Below are 21,457 nucleotides of genomic sequence, written 5' to 3' on the forward strand. Positions count from 1 at the left end.
TTCACAAATAATTGTATATATTCATGGGGTAAAATGTGGTATTTTGATATATGCATGCATTGTAGAATAATTAAATCAAGCTAATTACTATATATCTCGGCTCACATACTTATTTTGTGATGAGAATACTTAAAATTTACTCAGCAGTTTTTGAAATGTACAATACCTTATCACTATTGTCATCATGCTGTGCAATATATCTCAAAAACTTATTCCTTCTCTCTAACTAAAATTTTTATCTTTTGATCAACACATTTTCACCCTCCCTTCAGATTATTAACCACCAGTCTACTCCCTATAAGTTCAAGTTTTGAAAATTACACATATAAGTGAGATAATATAGTATTCATCTTTCTGTGCCTGGCTTAACTTAGCATAATGTCCTCCAGGTTCATATATGTTGTTGCAAATGACAGATTTTCCTTCTTTTTAAGGCTGACTAGTGTTCCATTGTGTATGTATATCACATTTTCCTTATACATTCATCTGTTGATGGGGACTTACATTGATTTCATATCTTGACTATTGTGAATAATGCTATAATAAACATAGGAGGGCAAATGTCTCTTCAACACACGGATTTCAATTTCTTTGAACAATACCCACAAGTGGGATTATTGGATCATAAGGTAGTTGTATTTTTAGTGTTTTCAGAAGCCTCCATAATGGTTGTACTAATTTATATTTCCACCAACACTGTATAAATGTTCCCTTTTCTCCACACCCTCACCAATCCTTAACTTTTGTCTTTTTGAAAATAGCCATTCTAACAGGTGTGAGGCAATATTGCATTGTGGTTTTGATTTGCATTTTTCTTTTTCTTTTCTTTTCTTTCTTTCTTTCTTTTTTTTTTTTTTAGTTTTTATTTTTTTGAGACAATCTCTCTCTGTCACCAAGGCTGGAGTGCAGTGGTGTGATCTCAGCTCACTGCAACCTCCACTTCCTGGGTTCAAGCGATTCTTGTGCCTCAGCCTCCCAAGTAGCTTGGATTATAGGCACCTGCCACCATGCCCAGCTAATTTGTGTATTTTTAACAGTGACGGGGGTTCACCATGTTGACGAGGCTGGTCTCAAACTCCTGAGCTCAGGTGATCTGCCCGCCTCGGCTTCCCAAAGTGCTGGGATTACAGACTTGAACCACTGTGCCTGGCCTTATTTATTTATTTTTTTTAGACACAGTCTCATTCTGTTGCCCAGGCTACAGAAAGTGCAATGGTGCCATCTCGGCTCATTGCAACCTCTGCCTCCCGGGTTCAAGTGATTCTCCTGCCTCAGCCTCCTGAGCAGGTGGGATTACAGGCACCCACCACCATGCCCAGCTAACTTTTGTATTTTTAGTAGAGAAGATGTTTCACTATACTGGGCAGGCTGGTCTCGAACTCCTGACCTCAAGTGATCCACCCGCCTTGGCTTCCCAAAGTGCTGGGATTACAGGTGTAAGCCACCACACCTGGCCTGATGTGCATTTTTGTGATGATTATTGATGTTGAGCACTTTTTCGTATATCTGTTTGCTATTTGGTTTTTGTTTGATTGTTTTTTGTTTGAGGCAGAGTCTTGCTCTGTAGCCCAGGCCAGAGTGCAGTGGCACAATCTCGGCTCACTACAACCACCGCCTCCCGGGTTCAAGTGATTCTCCTGCCTCAGGATTACAGGCATGTGCTGGGATTACAGGCATGTGCCACCATGCCCGGCTAATTTTTGTATTTTTAGCAGAGACGGGGTTTCACCATGTTTGCCAGGCTGGTATCGAACTCCTAACCTCAAGGGATCCACCCACCTTGGCCTCCCAAAGTGCTGAGATTACAGGTGTGAGCCACCGCACCCAGCCTGTTGGCCATTTCTAAGTCTTATTTTGAAAAAATGTCTATCCAGGTCCTGTGTCCATTTTTTAATTGAGCTATTTGTTTTCTTGATATTGAGTTCTTTGAGTTCCTTCTGTATATTGAATATTAACCCCTTACTGGATGTATGGTTTACAAATATATTCTCCTATTCCAAAGGTTGTCTCTCACTCTGTTCACTGTTTCCTTGCCTATGCAGAAGCTTTTTAGTTGCATGAAATCCCATTTGTCTATTTTCACTTTTATTCCCTCTGCTTTTGTGTTCATATCTAAAACGTTATTGCCCACACCAATATGATAAAATTCTTTGGAACCATGATTACAGTGTAAGAGTATTCTGAATTTGACCATGTGTTTACTTTTACTGGTAAGTTTTATACTTTCATATCTTTTCATTTCATTAATTAATATCTTGTTCTTTCAGATTGGAAAACTTTGTTTAGCATTTCCTCTAAGGCAGGCCTTGTTTGATGAATTCCCTCAGCTTATGTCTGGGAAAGTCTTTATTTCCCATTCAATTCTGAAAGACAGCTTTGCTGATTATAGTAGTCTTAGTTGACAGATTTTTTACTTTAGCACTTAGAATATATCCTCACACTCTTTCCTGGCCCGTAAGGTTTCTGCTGAGAAATCTAATGGTAGCCATATTAAAGCTTCCTTGTATGTCATATGCTTCTTTTGCTGCTTTGAGAATTCTTTCTTAGTTTTTGAATTTTGATAGTTTGATTATAATGTGTCTTGATGAACTCTTCTTTGGGTTGAATTTAATTGCATATTCCTGAGCTTCTTGTAATTCAATATTCTCTTTTCCCAGATGGGAACTTTTTGGCCATTATTTCTTTAAATAAGCTGTCTGCCTCTTTCTTGCGCTCTTCACCATCTGTAGTTTTAGTATGCAAATAGTAGTTTTCTTGGTGGTGTTCCATACGCCTGTAGGCTTTCTTAATACCTTTTCATTTTTTTTTCTTTTTCTTCTCAGACTGGATGATTTCCAGTCATCTATATTTGCATTCACTTATTTGTTATTCTGCTTGATGTAGTCTACTGTTGAAGCATCTTTGGTATTTTTTAGTTCAGTCATCATATTTTTCACTTCAGTCATCATGTTTTTCAGCTTGAAAATTTATCTGGTTCTTTTTTCAAGTTTTGAATCTCTGCTTACCTTCTTGTTTTGTTCATATTCTGTCTTCCTGATCTTTTAAAAATATATATTTTTGTAATTTGCTGAGCTTCTTTAGAACAATTATTTTGAATACTTTGTCAGGCAATTCATGTACCTCCAATTCTTCGTGGTCACACACTGGAAAGTTTGTTGTTTTTTTGGCAATATAATGTTTCCCTGATTCTTCCTCATCCTTGTAGTCCTGCAAAGGTGTCTGCACTTTTGAAGCAGCAGTCACCTCTTTCAGACATTATGGCCTGGCTTTGGCAAGGAAAGCCCTTTACCTAAGGAGGAAAAAGGGAGACATACTAGGTGCACTGTGGCACTGGGTCTAGACCATAGGAAACCAAATGCGGGGGCATAGTATGGTTCTGGGTCTGGTGGTGTGGCGGCAGGTAGGGGCTGAGTCTAATCAGCTCAGGCATGCCTACAACATTGGCAACTGCATGGTCCTTTGTGTCAAGAGCTGTGGGAGGTTCGCAAAGATTATGAGGGCTGTTGGGGTCCTCAGCTATGTATATGTGACAAACAGCTAGGGTCTGGGGCTGGCAGCAGTGGAGGCTAGAGCTGAAAGTGTACACATGCTCCACTGTGGAGTCTGGTTGCAGCAGCAGCAGCCTGTTGTAGTCTCACACATGGTAGCAAGAGCTTGGGTCATATGCCGAAGCTGGGCCTGAATGTGAGCATAGATGTGGTGGTAGGTGTTGCAGGTTGCCCATGGCTGATCACAAGGGCCAGATGCATGGTGGCAACAGGGGTCAGACTGTCTGCGTGTGTGTGTGTGTGTGTGTGTGTGGCAACTGTAGGGCTCAACTGGAGGTGGGTAGGCATGTGCAGCATGGTGATAAATGCAGGATCCATGGGGCAGGGCCAGTGGCTTATGCATGCACCACTATAGGAGCCAGGGCTGGAAGCATGCAGTAGTCCTGCAGAGATCAGCCTTGAGTATATGTGGGGTCAGTTTCTGAGGTGAGGGGCTTTGGGGCTCTTTGCAGGCACAGGTGCAACAGCTGCACTGGGCCTCTGGGTCAGAGCACCCATGTAAGCAACATCAAGGGTGGCTTTGGAAAGGATGGTTGTCTTAGGCACCTGGAGTGTGTGAAGGCCACTGCAGTAGTACCCTGGGCTGGGACAACCACAACAGAAGCAGTTCAGGTGGCTTTGGGAAGGAGGGTGGTTGGTTAGGCACCTAAATACTTCAAGGCTCCCGGGTTGTGTCACCAGGCTGAGGAAACTGCAGCAATAGCAATCCTGCCCTAGATGGCTCCTGGGAATGCAGAGGGGAGGTGATGCCAGCACCTAAGACTATGAAGGTGAAGAAAACTGCAAGGCCTTCAGTAGCAAAAGTGGCAGGGGGTTTATTGCTGGTGTGCTGGCATTGTTTTTCTCAGTAGTAAAATCTGCTGTGTTCCTCTGCAGGACAAGCTGCTGGGCTCCACAATTTCAAACACTGAGGAATCCTCAGCAGTTAAGGCTGTGGGTTCTACACAGCAGCTCCAGGGGCTGTTTGGGTCCTCAGTGGAGAAGTCTGCTGCTTTCCCATGTCAGGTAGGCCACTGGGGGTCACAGTAACTTCCACCTTTTGGCTGATTCTAAAAGAGCTCATCCAGGCTAGGCGTGGTGGCTCACCCCTGTAATCCCAGCACTTTGGGAGGCCGAGGCGGGTGGATCACCTGAGGTCAGGCGTTCAAGACCGGCCTGGCCAATGCGGTGAAACCCTGTCTCCACCAAAAATACACAAATTAGCCAGGCATGGTGGCGGACACCTGTAATCCCAGCTACTCGGGAGGCTAAGGTAGGAGAATCGCTTGAACCTAGGAGGTGGAGGTTGCAGTGAGCCGAGATGACGCCATTGCACACCAGCCTAGGTGACAGACCAAGACTCCGTCACAAAAAAAAAAAAAAAAAAAAAAAAAAAAAAAAACCCTCATCCCTTGTCTTTGTTCTCAGCTGTCTCCAGATATCTCAGCTATGCAGGTTACCCCCAGAGATCTGGGTGGGGTGAAACTGAAGCTAGTCATATAGGCAGTGTCCTAAAATACTGGCAAAACTTGTTCTATACCTTGCTGTGCTTTGTCTTGCAAGGCAAACTTAAGTTAGGGAGGTCCCTCTCCATGCTGAGCAGTGTCAGCATGGAGGATGCAGTGATGGAGGTGAAATGAACTTGTTCTTATTACCATTTTTGTGTGGCTCTTCTTGGGTTTTCTCTTCTACTGTATTGTTGTGTCACCTTAAGTGGACCCTAGCCTCTTCCAGAGATATTTTGGTTCATGGATAGTTGCAGAATTGTTCTTCACAGGGAGAGGAAGGCTGAATCTCCTACTCTGACATCATGCTGACCTCACTCCACTAGACAAGGAGTTTAAATTAAATATTTCAAATATGCTCAAAGACATAAAAGAAACAATAGACAAAGAACTAAAAAACACAGAGAGAATAATGTCTCAACAAACAGAAATTATACATTAGAAATAGCACTTATAAAAAGGAACCAAATAGAAATTCTGGAGCTGAAAATACAATAACTGAAACAAAAAAATTCATTCCAGGCATTCAACAGAAAATTTGAGCAGCCAATAGAAAGAAACAACTTGAATAGGTCAGTTGAAATTATTCAGTCTAAGGGGCACAAATACAAAGAATTAAGAGAAATGAACAGAATGTGAGGGACCTATGGAACACCATCAAGATGCCAACGCACACATTATGGAAGCTTCAGGAGGGGATAGAGTGAACTAGCATTAAAAAAAGGAGAAATAATGGTTAAAAAAAACTTCCCAAATTTGATAAGACACATTAATCTACACATTAAAAAAACCTCAGTGAGCCAGGCCAACCCCAACAGCCCCAGGCTCCAGACCAGCTCACCACTAGGCCAGCCCCCACAGTCCCAATCTTCAGTTCCACCCCAGCAATCAGCTGTTCCCTGCAACTCTAGTCATTAGGCTGACACCCACAAACCCATCTCCAGGCCAGCCCCTGTGGTGCCAGGTTTCAGGCTTGTTCCAGCACCATGTCAGCAATGCTGGACTTAAACACCAGGCAGGCACCCACAGACACAGGCTCCAGGCCTGCCCAGCACCAGGCCAGTCCCCATGACCTCACACTCCAGCTGAACCCCGTGGCTTTATGCTTCAGCAGACCCAGGGTCCAGGCCTGTCCCAGTAGACCCCTGTGCTGGATTTGCCACTACAGACACAAGCTTAAAGATTGCTTATACTCAGGTCACAGGAACCCTCAAGTCCACCAAACCCAGGCCAGCCCTCACAGTCTTAGCCTCTAGGCCAGCACCTACACACCCAGCCTCCAGGCTGGGACAAGTGGACATGAGCTCCAGGCTGAGCCTGACAGCCCCGTGCTTAAGACCAGCCCCAGGATCTCCAGGCACAAGGTCAGTTCCCATAGACCTAGGCTTCAGACTAGACCCTGTGAACCCAGGCTTTACACCAGCCCTAGCACCAGATTAGCCTAGGTTGATCCCAGTGGAAACAGCCTCCAGAAAACACAAGATCCAGGCTTGTTCCAGCAGACCCAGGGTCAAGGCCCACTGCAGTAGACGCCAATGCCAGGCCAGATCCCATGGACTGAGGCTTCAAGACTATATCTGCAGACATAGGATCCAGGCCAGGCCCTGTGGACCCAGGACCCAGACCTGCACTATGGACTCAGAGTCCAGGCCAGCCCCAATGCCAAGCCAGTGCTTGTGGACTCAGGCTCCAGGATCATCCCAGCACCTGCCCAGCCCCTGTAGATGTAGGCCTAAGGCCCACCCCATCAAGTGCTAGGTCAGCCTCTGTGGACCAGGCTTCAGGCTTGCCTCTGGAGACACAGGTCTCAGCCTCAGACTCATGGACCCAGGCTCTGGGCTCATCAGTGCAGTCCCAATTAACAGGTTCACCCAAGTGGATGCAGGCCCAGACTCAACCCTGCAGTTTAGGAGTCAGGCCTGTCTACCTACTGACCCAGGCGTAGGCCAGCTTGTTCAAGGACTCCAGCAACAAGGTTTTCTTCAAATCACGCCTGAGAGCCTGCCAAGAATATTTGGATGAGCTGATTGGTGAAGGGCTTTCCCAGGCAGAGCATTATATAAAAACTGAAACAAGTCCCAAATTGTTCAAATCCACAGACACCAACTTATGGCAACAAGAAACATGAAACACCAAGGAGACATAACATCACCAAAACACACAATAATCTCTCAGTAGGCCGGGCGCGGTGGCTCACGCCTATAATCTCAGCACTTTGGGAGGCCAAGGCTGGTGGATCACGAGGTCAGGAGTTCAAGACCAGCCTGGCCAACATGGTGAAACCCCATCTCTGCTAAAAAATAAAAACAAAAATTAGCCGGGCATGGTGGCGGGTGCCTGTAATCCCAGCTACTCGGGAGGCTGAGGCAGAGAATTGCTTGAACCTGGGAGTTGGAGGTTGCAGTGAGCCGAGATCGTGCCACTGCACTCCAGCCTGGGCGAAAGAGGAAGAATCCATCTCAATAATAATAATAATAATAATAATAATCTCTCAGTAGCTGACCCCAAATAAATGGAGATATACAGACTGCCGCCTGGCAAATAATTCAAAATAATTATTTAAGAAAGTTCAGGCTGGCGCAGTGGCTCATGCTTGTAATCCCACCACTTTGGGAGGCTGAGGGGGGTCAATTGCTTTAGCTCAGGAATTCAAGACCAGCCTGGACAACATGTTGAGAACCCGTCTGTATTAAACATACAAAAAAAAATTAGTCGGGTTTATTGGTGCACACCTGTAGTCCCACCTACTTGGGAGGTTGAGGTGGATCACTTGAGCCCTGGGGGTGGAGGTTGCAGTGAGCTGAGATCTCACCACTGCACTCCAGCCTGGGTGACAGAGTGAGACCTACCCAGTCTCAAAAGAAAAAAAAAGTTCAACAGCTTAAATAAAACAATTAAAAGTAATAATAATGACTAAAAGAAGAAATTTAACTGAGATTGAAATTAATTTTTAAAAAAATCAAATTCTGAAGCTGAAAAGTAAAAGGAATGAAATGAAGAGGAAATCTGTGAACTCATAAGACTAGCAATTTGAAAATATATCATCAGAGGCTAAAGAAGAAAAGGAATGAAGAAAGCTTACTACATTTATGAGATAACATCAAAAGAACAAATATTCAAGTTATGGAAGTTCATTAAAGAGAAGAACAGGATGGGCGCGGTGGCTCACACCTGTAATCCCAGCACTTTGGGAAGCCGAGGCGGGTGGATCACCCGAGGCCAGGAGTTTAAGACCAGCCTGGCCAACGTGGTGAAACCCCGTCTCTACTAAAAATACAAAAATTAGCTGGGCATGGTGGCAGGTGCCTGTAATCCTAGCTACTTGGGAGGCTGAGGCAGGAGAATCGCTTGAACCCAAGAGGTGGAGGTTGCAGTGAGCCAAGATCACGCCATTGCACTCCAGCCTGGGCAACAAAAGCAAAACTGTGTCTCAAATGAAAAAAAAAAAAAAGAGAGAGAGAAAGAGAAGAACAAAGGGGAAGAAAGCTTATTTAAAGAAATAATAGCAGAAAAAAATTCAAATTTGGAGAAAGATGTAAATATCCAAATACAGGAAGGTCAAAAGTTTCCAATTAGATTCAATCCAAATGTAATAAGACTACATCAAAACATATTATAATGAAACTGTCAAAAATCAAAAACAAAGAAAAAATTATAAAAGCAGCAGGAAAAAAGAACCAAATAATATATAATGGTTTTTCCAGTAAGGCTAGCAGATTTCTCAGCAGAGACCTTACAAGGCCAGAAGAAACTTGGATGAGATATTCAAAGTGCAGGAAGAAAACTGCCAACCAGCAATACTGTACTTGGAAAAGCTGTCCTTTGGAAATAAAGATGAAGTTGGGCACGGTGCCTCACGCCTGTAATCTCAGCACTTTAGGAGGCCAAGGCGGGCAGATCACTAGTGGTCAGGAGTTCCAGATCAGCCTGGCCAACATGGTGAAACCCCGTCTCTACTAAAAGTACAAAAAATCAGCCAGGCATGGTGGCACACGCCTGTAATCTCAGCTACTCGGGATGCTGAGGCACAAGAATTGCTTGAACCCAGGAGGCGGAGGCTGCAGTGAGGCAAGATTGTGCTGCTGCACTCCAGTCTGGGCAACAGAGTGAGACTCCATCTCAAAAACAAAACAAAACAAAAGTAAGTGAAAGGTCAAATGCTCTAATAGTGTAATGGTGGTGGTTTGTAAATCATTTTTATTTTTAGTATGAAGGTTATAAGACAAAGCTATTAAAATAATAGTAGCACCTTGGGAGGCTGAGGTGGGAGGCTCGCTTGAGCTCAGGAGTTCAAGACCAGCCTGGGCAACATAAAGAGACCTTGTCTCTACAAGAACATTTTTTAAAAATTAGGTGGAATGGTGGCACATGCCTGTGGTCCTAGCTACTTGGGAGGCTGAGGTGGGAGGATTGCTCAAATTCAACAGGTAAAGGCTGCAGTGAGCCATGATGGCACCACTGCACTGCAGCCTGGGTGACAGTGAGACCCTTTCTGAAAAATAATAAAAATAATAATAGCTATAATAATTTGTTAAGGGATACGCAATATAAATATATGTAAATTGTGACATCAAAAATTTTAAATGAGGGAGGGAACAGAATAAAACATAGAGTTTTTGTTTTTTTGGTTTTTTTGAGACAAGGTCTCACTCTGTCACCGAGGCTGGAGTGCAGTGGTGCAATCTCAGCTCACTGCAACCTCCACCTCCTGGGTTCAAGCGACTGTCATGCCTCAGCCTCCCGAGTAGCTGGGATTACAGGCACATGCCACCATGAACAGCTAATTGTTTTTGTATTTTTTGGTAGAGATGGAGTTTCACCGTGTTGGCCAGGCTGGTCTCGAACCTGACTTCAAGTGATCCACCTGTCTCAGCCTCCCAAAGTGCTAGGATTACAGGTGTGAGTCACCGCACCCGGCAAACGTAGAGTGTTTTTATCTATCTAAGATAAGCTGTTATCAACATAAAATAGACCATTATAACTATAAGAAGCCTTATGTAAGCCTCATGGTACCGACAAAGCAAAAACCTATAGTAGATACACAAAATATAAAAAGAAATGAGTCAGACATGGTGGTTCACATCTCTAATCCTAGCACTTTGGGAGGCTGAGGTGGGAGTATTCCTTGATGCTAGGAGTTTGAAACCAGCCTGGGCAACACAGTAAGACCCCATCTCTATAGAAATTTTTTTAAAAATTAGCCAGGTTTGGTAGTGCATACCTGTAGTCCTGGCTACTCAGGAGGCTGAGGCAGGAGGATCACTTGAGCCCAAGAGGTCGAGGCTGCGATGTGCCATGAGCATGCCACTGCACTCCAGCCTGGAAAAAGCTGAGGCAGGAGGATCACTTGAGCCCAAGAGGTCGAGGCTGCGATGTGCCATGAGCATGCCACTGCACTCCAGCCTGGAAAACAGAGTAAGACCCTGTCTCAAAAAATAAATAAATAAATAAATAGTGAGGAATGAAAGCATGCTAATAGATAAAATCATATAATTACAAAGGAAGAAAAGATAGGAAGAAAGAAACAAAAGATCTACAAAATAACCAGAAAATAGCTAACAAAATGGTAGTAGTAAGTCCTTACCTATGAATAATTACCTTAGTGTAATTAGATTAAATTCTCCAGTCAAAAGAAACAGTGGCTGAATGAGTTTTTTTATAGCCAAAAAAAAAAAAAAAAAAAAAAAAAGCCTCAGCTATAGGCTACCTACAACAAACGCACTTCACCTGTAGGAAAACACACAAAGTAAAGGGATGGAAACTGATATTCCATGCAGATGGAATCAAAAGAGAGCAGAGCACATTGTATTTATATTAGGCAAAATAGACTTCAAGTCAAAAACCATAAAAAGAGACAAGGGAGATCACACTATAATGATAAAGGGGTCAGTTCATTAAAAAGATATAACAAATATAAATGTACATGTACCAGCCGGGCATGGTGGCTCATGCCTCTAATCCCAGCACTTTGGGAGGCCAGGGCAGGCAGATCACTTGAGGTCAAGAGTTCGAGACTAGCCTGGCCGACATGGTGAAACCCCATCTCTACCAAAAATACAAAAATTAGCCAGGTGTGGTAGTGGTTCACGCCTGTAATCTCAGCTACTTGGGAGAGTAAGACAGGAGAATTGCTTGAACCTGGGAGGCAAAATTTGCAGTGAGGCGAGATCTCACCACTGCACTCCAGCCTGGGTGACAGAGCGAGACTCAGTCTCAAAAAAAAAAAGTATATATATATATGTGTGTGTGTATATATAGGTATATATGTATATATGTGTATATCTGTGTATATGTATATATGTGTGTATATATATATATTATATATATATACACACACACACACGCACCTAACATTGGAGCACTTAAATATATAAAGCAAATGTTAATAGATCTGAAGAGAAAGACAAACTATAATATAATAAAAGTAGGGAACTTCAATAACTCACTTTCAACAATGAACACATTCTACAGAAAGTAAATCAATAAGGAAACATAGGACATTTAAATTAAGTTAAATTAAGGTTCCAGTACTAGAGTGACTAGCAACCTTGACCTAGGGGAACATGAAAGGGAGTTAGACATGGGTGTTTACAGTGTGCCTTTCATGGGATACTTCTTTTACCTGGTTGACAGCCTAATGCCTAGCTGTCTGACCTGTAACCAGGAGAGTGCCCTCACACGGGAAACTTGTTTATACTGGCAGAGACCAGATCACTGTGACTTTTGTCTGACTTGTGTCCAATTTATGCCATGCTTGCCATCACTCTGCCACTTGGAGCCAGACATGATTTTCTCGCCAGCATCGTGGGCAAAACTCAGCCTGGAGCAGCCCCAAGTTATTCAGGTGGAAGGTAAAAAATCAATATGTACCACAATAGGAAACAAGTTCAAAGATTTTTACTTAGATTCTGGTCAGGTGGCCAGGCATGGTGGCTCACACCTGTAATCCCAGCACTTTGGAAGACCGAGACAGGCGGATCACCTGAGGTCAGTATTTCAAGACCAGCCTGGTCAACATGGTGAAACCCCATCTCTACTAAAAATACAAAAATTAGTCAGGTGTGGTGGTGCATGCCTGTAGTCCCAGCTAATCAAGAGGCTGAGGCAGGAGAATCACTTGAACCCGGGAGGCAGAAGCTGCAGTGAGCCGAGATTGCACCACTGCAGTCCAGACTGGGTGACAGAGTGAGACTCCGTCTCAAAAAATAATAATAATATTAAAATAAAATTGTATTTAAAATAGATATTGAGGCAACATAAAATTTTAAGAATTTTCTACAATCCACCCATTGGTGCCTCAGCATTATATTTTAAGTCTAAAGCAGCTGTAGTTGAATGGTGAAGTTATATTAACTTTAAAGAGAAAGAGAGGTTGTGGTGGTTATATTCGCAAGGTGAGAAACTGGTGGAAAGCTGGAGGGTGGTAGTAGAAAAAGACATCAGGGAGTGGGTAGTCCTCCTCTAGGGTGTCAAGGGGTTGATGAATATGGGGGCTGGTGTTTCCTGGGGAAAGTACTAATCTCCATTAATTTTAGTAACATGTATCAGAGTCCCTTGTAGGTATGGGAGTGTGAGGGTAACAGAGAGCAAGAAACGTACCAGAATCATGGGCTAAGCAAAAAAAAAGTCCTGTGTCCATTTGTGTCTTAGGAGAAGCAGTCCATGGACATCACTAGAGTGCAGGTTTAGTGCAAGTGGGGAAGTCCTCTGCAGCACAGAGGCAGAGTCATTCCCAACACCAAGGTCTTGGGTTGGATGATATTGTCTGAGGCAATGTCATACCCAGCAGTAAAGTTTTGAGTTGGGGCAATATCCTCTGAAGCTATGTCATCTCCATAGGTGAGATTTTGGGCCAAGACAATGTCATCTAGGATATGGGACTGCGTATCCTTTACAAGTGGGTACCCACTCAAGTAGGTGTGGGCCTCAGCATTTTTCATGTTTACTTGAAACAATCATCTACTGGAGGATTTGGGCCTCTGGTTCTAAACCAATTAAAACACCCAAACCACTGGTAAGAAGACCAACAATCAACAGAATAGAGTGCAGTTGCACCTGATAGAATTTTGTTTTAGGTGGAAATTTAGGTTCAAATGGTACCCTATCATATGAGAAGCTGTCTGGTCTATGGGAAAAGCTATGGTTAATGAGTCTGAGGAGAGTAAGTGTCTTTGATCTGGTCTCCAGCCTTTATGGGATGGGAGTAAGATCAAAAAATTATTTCAAAAGATAGATTAAAGCCTGGGACAAATTAGAGAGCTTTAGGAGTGTATTTGTTGGACTGGAATTTGAAAATAAATTGTTGCCAGGTGCGGTGGCTCATGCCTGTAATCCCAGCACTTTGAGAGGCTGAGGCAGGTGGATCACCTAAGGTCAGGAATTCGAGACCAGCCTGGCCAACTTGGTGAAACTCTGCCTCTACTAAAAATATAAAAAATTAGCCAGGCATGGTGGTGGGTGCCTGTAATCTCAGCTACTCAGGAGGCTGAGGCAGGAAAACCACTTGAACCCAGGAGACAGAAGTTGCAGTGAGCCAAGATCATGCCATTGCACTTCAGCCTGGGTAACAAGAATGAAACTCCATCTCAAAAAAAAAAAAAAAGAAGAAGAAAAAAGAAATTGAGGACATCATTGTGTCTCCCAATTAAATCAGTTATTTGGAATCTATCAGGGGCATAAAAGTTTTATTGAATGTTTAATGCTTTTTCCAAGAGCCCAGCATGGTATAGTATAATGAGTAAAATTTGTGTTTTGGTTAATATTAGTAACGTCTGTAACTCTGAAGGGAATAAGGAGTGTCCTGGCAAGATCTTGCATTGTGGCCTTAGTATAGGTGGAGATAGGTGATTTTGATTTGTATTTTGAGTGTTTGTGCAGCAAGAGTTTCCCAGAGTTGAACCTTGAAGGGAACAGTTATTAGGTAATGGCCTAATAATTTATAATAAATATGAAGATGAGATCATTTGTTGATTAGGGCATCTAGTGCTAAGATGAAGTTTGGCTAAGTGTGTTGTCCCTTAGGCCTGGTCCTTCATTAGGGACATCCAGGCTAAAGGATAGAAAAAATAACATTCCATTAAGCTGTGTCATGTATGATAGTTAGAAGTGCTGTTTGCAGTGTCTGAACTCCCATTGCTGTTCACTCAGTTTATCCCAAGGGGCTTCCTAGGTACTCCAGAAGTCTGGGAGAGGAATAACGTCCTTTAGCACCCTGGAATTTGTCAAGGGACAAAGGACAGAAGAAGCCACCCCTTTCTGCAGGTGGAATATACCAGAAGGCTCAGGTTTGGCTCAATTCTGTCTCAAGGAGGCCTCAGTAGCCAGGCAGAGCTTGTGAGGTGCTCACTCCATGACCCAAAGGATAATGGACAGCTGGGTATGGAAGATCACAGGGTCACAGGCTCAGGGTCTATGAGAACCTCTATTTGTTTAATTAATTTATTTTTTATTTTTATTTATTTATTTATTTGAGACTGAGTTTCACTCTTGTTGCCCAGGCTGGAGTGCAATGGCATGATCTCGGCTCACCGCAACCTCCGCCTCCTGGGTTCAAGTGATTCTCCTGCCTCAGCCTCCCGAGTAGCTGGGATTACAGGCATGCGCCACCATACCCAGCTAATTCTGTATTCTTTTAGAAGAGATGGGGTTTCTTTGTGTTGGTCAGGCTGGTCTCGAACTCCCAACCTCACGTGATCTGCCTGCTTCAGCCTCCCAAAGTGCTGGGATTACAGGCGTGAGCCACCGTGCTCAGCTATTATTTATTTATTTATTTATTTTATTATTATTATTTTTTTTGAGACACTCTTGCTCTGCCACCCAGGCTGGAGTTCGGTGGCTCGATCTTGGCTCATTGCAACCTCTGCCTCCTGGTGATTCTCGTGCCTCAGCCACCCAAGTTGCTGGGACTACAGGTGTGCACCACCATGCCCAGCTGATTTTTGTATTTTTAGTAGAGATGGGGTTTCACCATGATGGCCAGGGTGGTCTCAAACTCCTGACCTCAAGTAATCTGCCTGCTTCAGCCTCCCAAAGTGCTGGAATTACAGGCGTGAGCCACCGCACCCAGTGAAAGTCTTTATTTCTAGGACAGCCCAGTTAGCCAGCCATGTGTTATTTTAATGGTGCATAGCATGAGAATTTCTTGCATTGGAAGCCCTGAAGTAACTAATGACTATCATGAGTGGTCCAGAGACTGCAGGAGGCATGAAAAAGGTTGCTGTGAACAAGTTTTTTGAAAGCACTAACAGGAGTGATGGTTAATTTTAATTTATAAGTAAAAAAAGACATTGGACTTCTTATATGTACTTATTGAGTGTGTCAGATGAATCTCCTTGAAAAAGGATGTCATTACTGTAATGGCATACCTGTGTTCCTGGAGAAAGGTAGATGTCTTCAAAATGTTATCTGCAAAGCCTGTCTCAAATAAGCAATCTCTGAGGAAACTTGTTACCACTAGATCAACCTTAAAAGTAATTGTCAGAAAGTTCTAAACCTAGAAAAAAAAAAAAAGACATTTGCCATCATAAAAACATGAAAGGATAAAACTCACTGGTAAAGCAATCACCACACAAAGAAGCAAGAAGAAAGCCTCAAATTTTACCATTACAGAAATCCACCAAACCCCGACAATAAGCAATAGGAGAAAACCTAAGGAATAAAGAATATATAAACAACCAGAAAACAATTGACAGTATGACAGGAACAAAACCTTAAGCATCAAAAATAACCTTGAGGCTGGGTGCGGTGGCTCACGCCTGTAATGCCAGCACTTTAGGAGGCTGAGGCGGGCAGATCACCTGAGGTCAGGAGTTCAAGACTAGCCTGACCAACATGGGGAAACCCCAGTTCTACTAAAAATACAAAAAATTAGCCAGGCATGGTGGCACATGCCTGTAATCCCAGCTACTCAGGAGGCTGAGGAAGGAGAATCACTTGAACCTGGTAGGCAGAGGTTGCGGTGAGCCAAGATCACGCCATTGCACTCCAGCCTGGGCAGCAAGAGCGAAACTCCATCTCAAAAAAATAAATAAATAAATAAATAACCTTGAATGTAAACGGATTAAATTCTCTACTTGACCAGTAAAGACACATACGGACTAAAAGAGATGGAAAAAAATATTTCACACAAATTGAAACCCAAAGCAAGCAGAAGTAGCTATATTTATATCAGATAAGACAGACTTTAAGTCAAGAATAGGCCAGGCATGGAGGCTCACACATGTAATCGCAGCAGTTTGGGAGGCCAAGGTGGGAGGATCACTTGAGGCCAGGAGTTTGAGACAAACCTGAGCAAAATAGTGAGACCCTGTGTCGACAAAATAAATATTAAAAAATTAGCCAGATGTGGTGGCATGTGCTACTCAGGAGGCTAAGGTACCGATCATTTATGCCCAGGAGTTCAAAGCTGCAGTGAGCCATGATCACATCACTGCATTCCAGCCTGGGCACCCTGTCTTATTGTTATTATATAATAACAAAGGGATCCATCCAGCAAGAGGATATAATAATTCTAAATATATATGCACCTAACACTAGAGCACCAAGATTCATAAATCAAATATTGGCCAGGCGTGGTGGCTCACACCTATAATCCCAGCACTTTGGGAGGCCAAGGTGGGTGGATCACCTGAGGTCAGGAGTTCACGACCAGCCTGACATGGAGAAATCCCGTCTCTACTAAAAAATACAAAATTAGCCAGGATGGTGACGCATGCCTGTAATCCCAGCTACTTGGGAGGCTGAGGCAGGAGAATCACTTGAACCAGGGAGGCAGAGGTTGTGGTGAGCCGAGATCGCGCCACTGCACTCCAGCCTGGGTGACAAGAGCAAAACTCCATCTCAAAATAAATAAATAAATAAATAAATAAAGTATTACTAGATATAAAGAGATAGACTGTAATATAGTAATAATGGGGAAATTAAACAATCCATTCTCAACATTAGACAGATTATCTAAACAGAATATCAACAAAGATGCATTGGATTTCAATGGCACTCTATACCAAATTGACCTAACAGATGTTTACAAAACATTCTATCTAGCAACTGCAGAATATATATTATTTTCATCAGCACATAAAACATCCTCTAGGATAGACCATATGGTAGGCCACAAAGCAAGACTCAACAAATTTTTTCAAAATCGAAATCATATTGGGTATCTTCTTAGACCACAATGGAATAAAACTAGAAATCAATACCAGGAGGAACTTTGGAAACTATACAAATACATGTAAATCAAACAAAATGCTCCTGAATAACCATTGCATCAACAAAGAAATTAAGATGAAAATCAGGTTCTGGTTCAAGATGGCTGACTAGAAGCAGCTAGTGGGCACCTCTCTCATGGAGAGGAGTTAAAGTAGTGAGTAAATACTCACATTTCAAGTGGATCATGTAAGAGAGCATGCTGAAATTCACCAGAGAAACAATAGGAACCATGGAGAACACAGGAGAATGAAGCTAGGCACTGTGCTTACCCAGGATGGGTGTGGAGCCAGGAGAGGCTTCCTAACATGGGAGACAAGTGAGTGAGTGAGAGATTCAAGGGGTTCCACATCTCCAACATGGACCATTACAATCCAAGTCATGGAAGAGCCCCCTTGACTCCCCTCAGGTCTCCAGGCTAACACAGGGAGCCACCTGGAGACTGAACAGAGGTACCGCTCAAGCCCATGTGGAATTCAACAGACTTTTGATCCCCAAGCAGCCTTGAGCCAGGTGCTGCTGCCCTGCCAAGGAGGGAGGTCAGGCATTTTCACATGCTCCTAGGACAGATACCATGGCCATGGTAAGAAGGAATGGGTACATGACAAACCATGTGGCTCCCACCTCTGCTGCACCCTGCCAAACAGGGCTTGCCTGCTTTTGGGGCAGAACACCAACAAACCAACCCTGCCCCCACCTTAACATTGCAGGCACAGTTCAACTCCCAAAGGCCCCCAGCTCCCAGAAGCCATCAAAAGGCCCTCTGTAGCCTCTACTACTGCTTCCTTAACCCCTGCTACCCACAGGCCAGGGAAGAAATGAGGAGGGAGGAAACTTTTGTGCACCCCAGTCATGATGCAGAGGAATGGTCAGGTTGCACATTGCATGATCCCTCACCTCCATGGCTCCCCACCAGACATGACATGCCTGCTTCAGTGAAAGTCCCCCAGCACAGCACAACTGCCCTGCTCTTGCCTGAACACTGTGGCTATATCTTGGCATTCCTCTGAGGGCCCAAATCCCAGAGGTCACTGTTAGGCCCTTCCAAGTTGCTGCCACTGCTGCCTCTGCTCCTGCTGCCTGCAGGCCAGGGAGGGAATGGGGAGGTGGGGCAATATTGAACACCCCAAGACAGAACCAAGGCTCCTCAGGACTTAGCATGTCCTTCTAGGATTGTCTTGGAGGGGACCAGCTGTGCAGATACCACGGAGGTGGTACTGATCTTTGTATGCAGCCTGCTCGTCCCCGTGGTCCTGGCCAGTGCAGCTAAGAAGGAGAAGGAAATAGATCCTTTTCATTATAACTACCAGACCCTGAGGATTGGGGGATTGGTGTTTGACGTGGTCCTCTTCCTGGTTGTGAGCCTCTATAGAGTCTTGCTCTGTTGCCCAGGCTGGAGTGCAGTGGCAGGGTCTCACACTGCAACCACTGCCTTCTGGGTTCAAGCGATTCTCGTGCCTCAGCCTCCCGAGTAGCTGGGATTACAGGTGTGCACCACCATGCCCCGCTAATTTTTGTATTTTTAGAAGAGACAGGGTTTCACCATGTTGGCCAGGCTGGTCTTGAACTCCTGACCTCAAGTGATCTGCCCGCCTCAGCCTCCCAAAGTGCTGGGATTACAGGTGTGAGCCACCGTGCCCAACCGAGCTTCCATCTTCTAAGTCACAGGTGCAAGTGCAGCCCCAGGATCCAGGAGATGAGGAAGCTCAGGTGGAAAACTTCATCATTGCAAATACAAAAGAGCCCCAGAAAGCAAAAAATTGGAGTGCAGCCGACAGGTAGGCAGCCTCTGGAACTGGAAGGTGGCTGCTTGAACCTTTAGATGCAATTGTCGATGCTTAAGAAAACCGGCCACTTTAGCAACAGATATTTTCCCAGAGAAGGCAAGAACTTGTGCATCTCCCTGTGCCCATCCCTATCCCTTCTAACAACCTAATGATGCAACTAACATTTGCCTCCCTCATGCAGCCGGTGGTCTTGCCCAACTCCTGTTACGTGTCTGTGTATGTGCGTGTTTGTCGACTGTGGTCTTCGTGGCTACTTGTTCATGGATGATATTGTGTTAGTGAACTGTGGATACTCACTTTTCCAGGCAGGAGCGGAGCCATGTCACCATTGATCCCTCCCTGCCACCATGAGCCGCCATCATCTCCTGCTTCTAGGAGTCCACTTATTCCCTGAGAGACCAACCCCTTTTGTTGATTTAGGGATGGGTTTGGGTAGGAGCAGGGGCAGGAATCTCCAATTATCCTAGGACCTGGGGAGGTTTGCATCACCGTCATTATAATTCTTCATGGACCCTCTTCACTCCTCTACAAGAAACTCGCTTCCTTATTTCACCCTTACATGAGTCTATGCTGAAGGTCTCTTAGTATTAATAATTGGAGATTCAAAGCAAGGAGCTGGTGAGCCCAGCCATTGCCTTCAGGCAAGCTACTCCCTTTCGTGATCATTTTTTTTCCAGGAGGTTTCCACTGAGAAGTCCGCATCAACCCTGCCCTTCTGCAGAGTTCCCAGTGATTTTAGGCTAAGGGCTTCTACTCTATCCCTGGGGAATGTTCCCCTTGCGTATCTTCTCAGCAATCACCCCATGGGCTCTGGGACTGTACCCCTCTTCAACCTTCCCTGCTTCTGAGATTTCAATCTACAAGCCAGCTCATCAGGATGCAGACTCCTATCCCTAAAGTTGGGTATCTGGCAGGTGATGGCTGAGGGACCCCCATTCTGTTGGGGCCAACACACTGGAATGGGCAGAGTGAGAGTAGGGGTCCTTTGATTCTCTGCCCATGTTCCCTTGGTCAGACAACAGAGACAAATCCTGCATCCTTTGCTCTGCCTGTCAGTATTCAGAGTTGTGAGTGAGGAAGGTTAGAGATCTGGAAGATTCTGGATAGCCCCGCTGCAGAGGGAACAGCAAGCTGTCAGAGGTTACAATAAAAATAGTAACTCAAACCGGTTTCTGCCCTTACTGTCCTCCATGTTCCTGTGGAAACCAAACAAACTGCTGCTATGACCATACTGCTGTTCTCTCTATTGTGATCTATCCTCTCAACAACAGAAAAAAGACATAAAATATTGTTTCCAAAAGAAAGACACAACCTGCAGCCACAATGCAAAGGAGCAGGCGGAATACACACAGTGTGAACCCATGCTTCCATGGCTCCGTGCAAGGTAACAGGCCCCACATGCACCTGCCCCACCCTTGCCTGAATGCTGTGGCTTTGGGTGAACTCCCAGAGGCTGCCAACTCCCAGAGGCCACCAATAGGCCCTCCACACCCTCTGGCACTGCTGCTTCTGCCCCTGCTGCTTCTGCCCCTGCTGCCCACAGGCCAGGGCAGCAGGCACCTTCATAGGCCCCAACAGTGAAATCCAGAACTGCTTCTGTGGAGGAAAGTGCAAGCAGGCCACATGCTCCACAGCTGCCAGTCTTTACTGCCTCAGAAGAGGGGGCTTGCCCTCCCCAGTGAAAGTCTGACAGCACAGCCACCCTGCTCTTGCCAGACCATTTCAACTGCAGCCCAGCCCCCATAAGCCTGTCGTCTCCCTGCCCTTGCCTGAGAGTTCTGCCAGTGACCCAGGGACCAGACTATCATTCTCTATCACATCAAGCACCTGAAATCTGGGCTGACTGACACAGTCCTGGTACAGCCCCTTTCAGACTCATACATGCCATTCAATGGGCCATGTAGGGGCCTGAGAATAGAGGAGTCATCTAGTCTAGTCCACCACTGCTGGCACCTGACTGCCCCCACCCCCAGGGTCGGAGGTTGGACCAGCCCAACCAGCCAACATCACCACAACTGACACCCACATACACAGGCCAAATGGCAGAGCCTCTAATCCTTTCTACATGAAGCAGCAGGGTTGCTCCATTAGAGAATACGCAAGCCATAAATCTGTGTGTATTGAACTGAGTGAAGAGGTTCCATCCCCAAACCACTCCAGTGGAGAACTGTGAGTCAGTTAATTTCCATGGCTCTCAGCTACACGGTGGCCTGGAGATAGAAAACAGTGCATCTCAAAGGAGAGTCATTAGCACTAGGACAGGGGTGTAAAGGAGAAACATCACATTCCTGCATATCTAGGGTGTGAAGTCAGTGCAACTCCCTTACCACCTGCAGAGACCTTGGTGCATCTCACTAGGAGCACCTCCAGCCACCCCAGTCAGGGCTGGTGCCTTCACTTGTCATTGGGATATTTATGGGCAAGGCAGGGC

This window comes from Symphalangus syndactylus, chromosome X, assembly GCF_028878055.3.
Source record: "Symphalangus syndactylus isolate Jambi chromosome X, NHGRI_mSymSyn1-v2.1_pri, whole genome shotgun sequence".
Lineage (NCBI taxonomy): Eukaryota > Metazoa > Chordata > Mammalia > Primates > Hylobatidae > Symphalangus > Symphalangus syndactylus.